The 8605-nt window shown below is 44.4% G+C and overlaps 1 protein-coding gene across 1 annotated transcript in view; it reads right to left on the reverse strand.

The window, feature by feature from the left end:
• Nucleotides 1–8605, reverse strand: part of POU6F2 (POU class 6 homeobox 2) — a 118683-nt gene that overhangs the window by 73673 nt on the left and 36405 nt on the right. The window lies entirely within an intron of this gene.

Consider the following 8605-nt stretch of genomic DNA (forward strand, 5'->3'; position numbering starts at 1 on the left):
TTTCTAAGGACGGAATATCTATTATTTTATGAACCATAACCAATAAAATTCCTTTCTCCAGATATTAGCAGAACAAATGAGAACCTCTTGGGCCAGTTTGGATTTATCCCCTCCTCCTTGACCTCTAATTGAACAGTGCTTTAAATTATCCAGTCAGCCTTTGGATCCAAAATCTTTGAGCCCCTTATGTTTGAATGATTTGTCATGGATCATGTATTTCAAGACTTTTATCTGGTGGGAGGGGGGCATTTATCATATTCAAATTAAACATTTAAGGAGAAGGTGATATAATTAAATATTTTGTTTCTTGCAGAAATAGGTGAGAGAAAAATTGAAAATGCATTTCCATGAGATCTCATACAACGGGGAGGCTGAGAGGTACGCAACAAGTGGATGAAGAAATTGAAATTCCGAGAGATCGTGCAAGTTCTCACAGGTGCCGAAAGCGCTGATGCCTTCACGCATGTGCCGCTTTCCCAGCAGCGACGTGGAAATCGCTGTGGCTTTGACAGGTGGAAATGGCAATTAGTCTTCAGGAATTTGGGTGGTAGCGCTGTAATAACTGGTGTGTTGGGGACTGTGGACACCTTCTGGCAAGTCTTCTTGGCTTCGGTCAAAGGATAAACACCTCTGAATGACCACTATGAATTCTGTGCTGATTTCAGTACTCTACTGGTAAGACCAAAGAAGTCAAAGACATAGATCTTGATGTTGAAGAGTTTGCACTGTGGGTTGATCTAATTAAAGGTCTTTGTTCAGGTCAAAGGAAATTTAACATCTTTTTTTAAAAATATTCATTGATTTTTGAGACAGAGTGCGAGTGGGGGAGGGGTAGAGAGAGAGAGACGGAGACACAGAATCTGAAGCAGGCTCCAGGCTCTGAGCTGTCAGCACAGAGCCTGACATGGGGCTTGAACTCACAAATCATGAGATCATGACCTGAGCTGAAGTCGGACACTAAACTGACTGAGCCACTCAGGCATCCCTTATTATCTTTCTTGTAAGAGTAAGCTAAAATACTGCAGGAGGTGGTGGTACAGAAATCTTCTGCTAGCAGTGGTGTAGACTGAGGAAGACAGGAAAATCTCAGCTGTGTGGGGTTCCCAGAGTCATGAATCACTGCAGCGCTCCAGGAGTTCAGGCTGAGGGTTTTAAAAAACATTTTTAATCTTGTACGTGGAAATATTAAAAAATGCATTGCCAATGTCTCTACCTTCTTTTACCCTTTATCACTTTTATTATCCTCCAGGCACCTGTTTGTTGCAGAAAATTGTGAAATAGAAGTGAGCCAATAAGACATCAATTAAAACCACTCCAATCCCAGAGATAACGGCGCCAACATCTGGAAGTCTGTCTGCCTCAACTTCTCCCTGGTGATGCACATATTAACAATAATAGGAGCATAATATAGGTGCTTCTGGGGTGAAGGTCATTCTTTATTCACTTTTTTTTCTTACTGCGTTATCTATAATCCATACCTTTTCTTGCCAGTACATTTTTCATGCCTTCCAAAACTTAATGGTATTTCTCTTTTTTGATGACTCCAATTAGTGCAGTGTGCCTGGCCTGGTTGTCTGTCCCAGGTCCTGTCCTCTCCAGGGACGTAAGGATGTCTCAGTTTGGGGCACTCAGCCCTTGCAGAACTCGAAGCCATTAGGATTTGTGCCCTCCTCCAAGCCCTGCTAACAGGGTCATGATCACATTCTCTCTTGTTTCAGTTCCTCCCCTAAGGCCTGCAAGGTGTCTTTCTTCCAGTCTGGGCACTCCCTCTGCTCTTGTCAGCCTCCCAACGGAGCACAGCTCTGCCCCAAACTCTTGTCTCCTAGACCGACAGGGCCTGCGTGTCCTTCTGGGGGATTCCTGGGTGCGGTGCGCTGTCTCGTATGCCTGTAGCTGCAGTCTGTAGTGTCACCTGCCTCCCCTGTGGCCCCTGCCTAGGACTCCTTTCCTGCCTCTCCCCCTGCTGACCCAGACCTGGGGCTCAGAGCTGGTGTTGACCTCCCGGCTACTGAACATGAACTCCATCCCCCGCAGGCCCCAAGGGCTGTGCCTGCCGAGTGGTGTGCTTCTGTGTCTTCCTCGGGCTAATAACGCCATTTCCCTCCTCTGTCACTGAGCCTGTTTCCAGAAACAACTCTACCCCTTCTTGCGTGTTGTTTGTAGTCCTCGGTGGCTTTGGCAACCGGAAAGACAATCTGGCTGGATCTGGGCGAAAGTGTAAGGGTGTTCTCTCTCCTGTAGGTGATGCGCATGGTTATTCTGACAAAGAGTTTACAGTTACTATTAACACTGTTTTCTGCTTGACTCTTGGTCCTCGACTGTTTCCGAGAGTCATGTTGCTGGACAGAGGAGTTTCCAGGAAAAGAGGTACCCCCTGAAATATCTGTCTTTCTTACTCTCCACCTGCAACTATGTAGCTCAAGAGATTTCTAAAGATATAAACAGGTTCTAAAAGAGTTTGAATAACTTTACTAAAGACATATGCTGGGTTAATAAATGGAAATCAGGGATCTAATCAACTGATTAGGAGAATCCATTTGATAATTAGGTCACTTTTCTGTTTAAATTGGAACAGGGGCCCGGTCCCCCACATCATGCAAATATCCTGAGGGAGAGAAACATTTCATACATACAAATCAGTCCAAATCAATGTTTTGCAACCTGTAACAAAAGGCCTTCCTGGCGTTCTCTTGAAAGTACTTTTGAGGGTACCTAGGTGGTCAGTCACTTACGTGTCCAACTTCAGCTCAGGTCATGATTTCATGGTTTGTGAGTTTGAGCCTCGCATTGGGCTCTGTGCGGAAAGCTCAGAGCCTGGAACCTGCTTTGGATTCTGTGTTTCCCTCTCTCTCTGCCCCTCCTCCAGTCATGCTCTGTCTCTCTTTTGAAAATAAATAAACATTTAATAATTTTTTTAAAAAAGAAAGAAAGTTTGGGTGGGCTGGTGAGAGGTGGCTCAAGGTGAAACCTCACATGTATGGGGAGGAGAAAGAGCCCACTGAGGCTGGAAACAATGGGAAGGGACAGGAGGTAGGAGTGTGTGTCCTGTTCTACAGGCTTGCTTGGTGTGGACTTCCCTGTGGGTCAATCTCTACCTCATCTGAGGGCTGAGGTCACGGAAGAGCACTGAGCCCACTCAACCCCCAAATGTTATACTATGCTTCTACCAGAGACTCCCGCAGAATCCAGTGTCTGAGTCTGAGTCTGAGAAGAATTTCTGGTGCACCTGGCACCAAGAAGCCAGATCTTGGAGTCTGTGGTGAAATCTCTTACCAAAGACTCTACTAAACATCACAGTGAAGGGAGCCCAAGAGAGAGAACTTCTAGAAGCAAAATGGCAGGGGCCTTCTGCAACTTTTCATTGCTTTGCCCTTGTAAGGACAGTTACCACAGAAATAGGTAAATGCCAATAGGATGATAAAAAATAGTTATGTACAAAAGAATTTTATTTTTAAAAGATTTTTTAAAGAATTTATTTATATTTGAGGGAGGGAAAGAGCATGCACACACAAATGTAGGAGGGGCAGAAAGAGAGAGGGGGACACAGAAGCAGGCTCCGGGCTCTGAGCTGTCATCACAGAGTACGATGTGGGGCTTGAACTCCTGAACCGCAAGATCATGACCTGAACTAAGTTGGACACTTAACTGACTGAGCACCCAGGTGCCCCAAGAACTCAATTTTTAATGAAGCGCCTTTTTTGGGGGCAGCATCAAGAACTCTCACACCAACAATGTTTTTATTTTATTATTGTTGAAAAGCATCCTGTAATTTCCAATATGAGTGGGGCTGAACTGAGAACACAGGTGTGAAACAGCGTTCTCTCCATTAGGTTAACAGAGCGGCATACGTCAATGGTTCTAGAGAGGCAAAATGATTTCGTGCAAAATATGACTTGATACATGTGATAATATTTACCATGTAACATCATAGGTGTCAGATGCTCACCATCTCATTGAGTCCTTCAATACCTTGAAAAAAATAGATTCTATTATCCTCAAAGCTCAACAACTTGTCCGAGGGTCATGGGAGCAGCTGCAATTAGAATCTGGGTCTCACTCCCTCCAGGGATTAGGCTGCCTTCTTCGAGTGTAACAAAGAAAAGAGAATTTTGTAGGCCAGGTTTATACAGCCCAAATTAAATGGAGCTATGAAAATATTCAGTGAGAACATCTATACTCCTCATGTGAATAATATGACCATTTTTCCCCCTGTTATCTATATTTCTTCAATTGGGTTGGGATGAATAGATCATTTCTAAATAAAACAGGAGAGCATAAAAAAGTAAAATGAATGGGCCCAATCCCAGTTGAAGCAAGAAGAGTAAAATACATTTCCCTGCTTGAAAGAAAACGATTCATCTATTTGAGGTTCTATAAATGCCCTCTTTCAGAAAGTCATAGAGCTCTGTCTGGAAGGACATTTTACCTCAAAATGACGAGGGCTTTCATTTCAAGAAGGAATACCCTCACACACACTGACCCAAGTGCACAGTTCACTCTGAACACCAGAGCCATTAGTGTTGGTTGATATGGAGGAGAGGCAGGATGGTAGAACCAGGAGGAGAACTGGCCCTGAATTTCTTTCTGTTTAAAAAAAAATTTTTTTTAAAGAACAACAGTAACCTTGTGGGAAATATCAGGGCTTGTAAGCTGTCTGGTTCTGCTGCAGGATTATAGATATTGGGTAGAATTTTACTTGAAGAGCATTTAGTGGTGGGTCATGCAAAAGAAAAACAATAAACTAACATACATATGTTCCTTGCCACCTAAGTCAGAGGGTTTGGAACTTGAAGACAGGAGCTGAAATGGTCCTGGCTGGAGGAGGGGGACAGGGGCACAGGGCGGTGGCTTGGGGACTGAAGGGGAAGCTGGGAGCTAAGGGGCTGCATGGACTTCCAGAACACGGTACTGACTAGAAAACCACAAATACAAAAGCTGGGCAGTGATTGCTGGAGGACTAACAGGGTGGCAAAAGCCATGCTCACCCCATACAGATTTTACACCTGAGAGTCCCTATCAAAAGCTACAATTCCAGCTGGCTTGGCCTGTCTCCAGACAAATCCCTATGGTCCACTGTGCATTTCCGTGGGATGATTCACAGCACCTCAACCCCAGCTTGCTAAGACAGAACTCCATTCCCTCCCCAAAGAGAGCCTCATCTCTTCAATTCCTGTCTCATTCTTCCCTGGGTCCTCTCTTTCTTCACTGCTCAGCTTCAAACAATGACTAAATCTTATCATTTTGACTTTGAAGATCCATCAACTTCTCTGCCTCCTTTCCACTCCTGGTGGCCTAGTTAAAGCCCCCATCTCTTCTCATTTGGATGATTACAAGATCATCCTCCTTGATCTGCCTGTAGCATTTTCTATGTTTAATTAATCTTCCCCACAGGGGAAAATCTTGAGTAACTATATAATTCAGTCACAAAATGAACATCAGACATTTCTGTGCTCGCATTAATTGCCAAGAATGGCTTGAGTCTTTCAAATTATCAGAAATAATCTAATAAGGATCTCACATTGGTCCTCTTTGAATGTGAAGAGTTTCTGCCACTTTTTGAATGACCCAGTTGCAAGGGTGACAACCTAGGTTGTCTTGGATAAATGTCACGATGCTGGAGAAGGAAGGAGACTTTCACATGAGCTTTAGAAGGGTTTGTTTTTCAGAAGGAGAAACTGAGGCACTGTGATGGCAACAGATTTACAGGGCCTAGGGTGAGCGGCTGAGTTAAGACTGTCATCTGCATCTCAATGCCACGCTACACCACATCATGCCACTTCATATGTCATGCCACAACACGGCATGTCATGCCACCAGCATGAACTCGTCACCACCGCTCATGTTTCCGAAGTTTGACATGGTCTGTAAGATGGGTTGGGAGGGGGCTCAGAGAAGCGTGGGGTCGGGGAGACTAGAAAGGAAGTCCGGAGCTATTATACCCCGGCCATAACCTAGGACGGTGGCAGTGGGGACAGAGAAAAGGGAATGAATTTGAGAAAGAACACAACTGTGGACCCATACACCCCGGGTTTTGCTTCCATATGTTCCAGGGACAGAGACTGTTTCTTGAAAGATGTTCTCATCATTCTGAGAGGTGGGCTGTCATCCAGGGTGAGATGCCAGCAAGCCTGGGCTGGTGGATGGGTTGTACATATGCACCTGTATCAGCGTGCCAATTCGTGGCACAAAATATCTTGAGGGACACAGGTTCCTTGAGAGATGTATTGCTGGGCAGAAATTTAGCCAAAAGATTTGGCTCCAAGCAAGAGAGAGAAGGAAAGTTTGAGGCGAAGGCAAATCCCTCAGGCTAGATCATCTCTTCTGAAAGGCCCTTAGCTTTTGTGCCTTTAATGCAGGTTATTAAAAGTTAATTTATGTTATAAGTTAATAAGTTTTTTGTGTCTGTGCTTGCTTTTTTAAAATGTTTATTTTTGAGAGAGAGAGACAGAGTACATGCATGTGCGTGAGTGGGGGAGGGGCAGAGAGAGGGAGACAGGATCAGAAACGGGCTCCAGGTCAACAGCACAGAGCCTGAGGCGGGGCTCAAGCTCAAGAACCTCGAGATCACCACCTGAGTCAAAGCCAGATGCTTCACTGACTGAGCCACCTGGTCCCCCCTCCCCCGTGCTTGCTATTTTTACAAGTCCCCACCTTCCTACCAAGCCCTCCTCCCAAGTCAGCCTCTGGTTCTTTGCAGAGATTCCTGGGCTCACACTCATATTTTTCAGGTCTTGAAGAAGCTATGGGCATATATGGCAACACAAGAATATTTGAATCCTTTTGCCTCAAGCTTAATATAGCGGGGCAGGGGCAGGGAGCTGGTTATTGACATCTGAACCACAGATTGGAGCCATTAATGATGTTCTGGAAATCCCTCCCCTAAAGTTGCAATGCCTGCATGCCTCAGTGAATCTTAGAGATGTGGGTCCAGGAAGAGAATCCTTGAATTGGTCTCAAGTATGGCAAACATTTTAATTTACTAATAAAATTTTCTATTTTACTTATATATATTTGTATATATTAATGACATATATTTGTATAGGTATACATTTATGTATGTATAATTAAGTATAAATGTATATATAATAATGTACTAAATATATTAATATATGTATAAATACACTAAATGAATATTAATCAATACTAATATTAAAATATATTATGCTATTAAAATTTAAAAGGATGTTAAAAATAAATAATAAAGTTATGTCCACTACAGATTGTCATGTATTTGAAGTGTCAGTTCTAGGACCTGGAGGCCTTGTGATTGTTATTTAAAAAGTTTTTTTTAATGTTTATTTTTGAGAGAGAGACAGAGTGCGAGTAGGGGGGGCAGAGAGAGAGGGAGACACAGAGTCTGAAGCAGGCTCCAGGCTCTGAGCTGTCAGCACAGAGCCCAACCTGGGGCTTGAACCCGTGAGCCGTGAGATCATGACCTGAGCCGAAGTCGGACACTTAACAGACTGAGCCACCCAGGTGTCCCTGTGATTGTTGTTATTTGAAAGATCAAATAATATTCAAGTGGATCATAAATTCAGAGCTGGAGGGGTCTTCAACATCATCTAATTACAGGGCACGTGTGGCCTTAGGCTTGTTTCTTAAATGCTCTGGGTCTTACTTTCCTAATCTGTGAACTGAGAATATATGAGGGTGGCATTCGGGTCCAGGACCCAGGAGAGACCCCGTCCCCTTCAGCAAAAAGCTTGATGCCGAGCTGGTGGCAGAGTGAAGCCCTGAAATGTCCCTCTGGAGATCCGGAGACTGGGAGCTTCCAGCACCCACCACTTGAGGCCCGGATGCTCCTGCCTTTGCTCCTCCGTCTGCGGGGTCCCCTCCCAGCCAGCCGCTCCTCCAACTTAGCTGTCTGTCTGCTTTGCTGGCAGTTTTAGCCCTCACTGCCCTAGCTCATGTGAGGTTCAGGAGGTTCAGAGTCCAGAAAAAAAAAGTGTCAGACTCAAACCACATCCAATAGCACCTTTCTGTAGCTCATACCACGGAATGGATTAATAGGGATTTTATCTGATCCCATAAGGCAAATCAATCATTGATTTGCAATATACCTGCAAATTTATTTGAGTTAACAATAACACAAGCTACAGTGTTGTGAGGGCACACAGCATGCATCAAGCTAAGTTGTGTCTTTTTCCCCTTCAAACAAAAAAGCCTTGAGGTAGGTACTGTGATAGCCCCATTTTACAGATGAGAAAACAGGTTCCGTAAGTAGTTTGCCCAAGGTCACACAGTTAGTGAGTGACAGAGGAGGGTCTAAATTCAGTACAGCCTGTGATTATCTTCTGCTTACCTGAAAGGGGGCAGGGATAGAGTTTGAGGTGGGGGGTTAGGCGCAAAGGAACACTGATGCCCTCCCCCCCCCAATAAAAGACTCTGCTGAAGTGTCCCTGGGGCATAAATACTGATTTGAACACTCAGACAAAGGACAATTCATGGTATGTCTCTTGGGATTGCTTCTCCTTTATAAAAGGGCTAATTACTTCCCCTGGGTGGTGGGGGTAAGTGGGTGGGAGGGCTGTGTTGTTCAATTTTACCTTCTGCCTTCTCTTCCAGGGAGTTTTCACATTTCCTCAGTTAAATGGGAAGGTTAAAT

Source organism: Suricata suricatta, chromosome 2, assembly GCF_006229205.1.
Source record: "Suricata suricatta isolate VVHF042 chromosome 2, meerkat_22Aug2017_6uvM2_HiC, whole genome shotgun sequence".
Lineage (NCBI taxonomy): Eukaryota > Metazoa > Chordata > Mammalia > Carnivora > Herpestidae > Suricata > Suricata suricatta.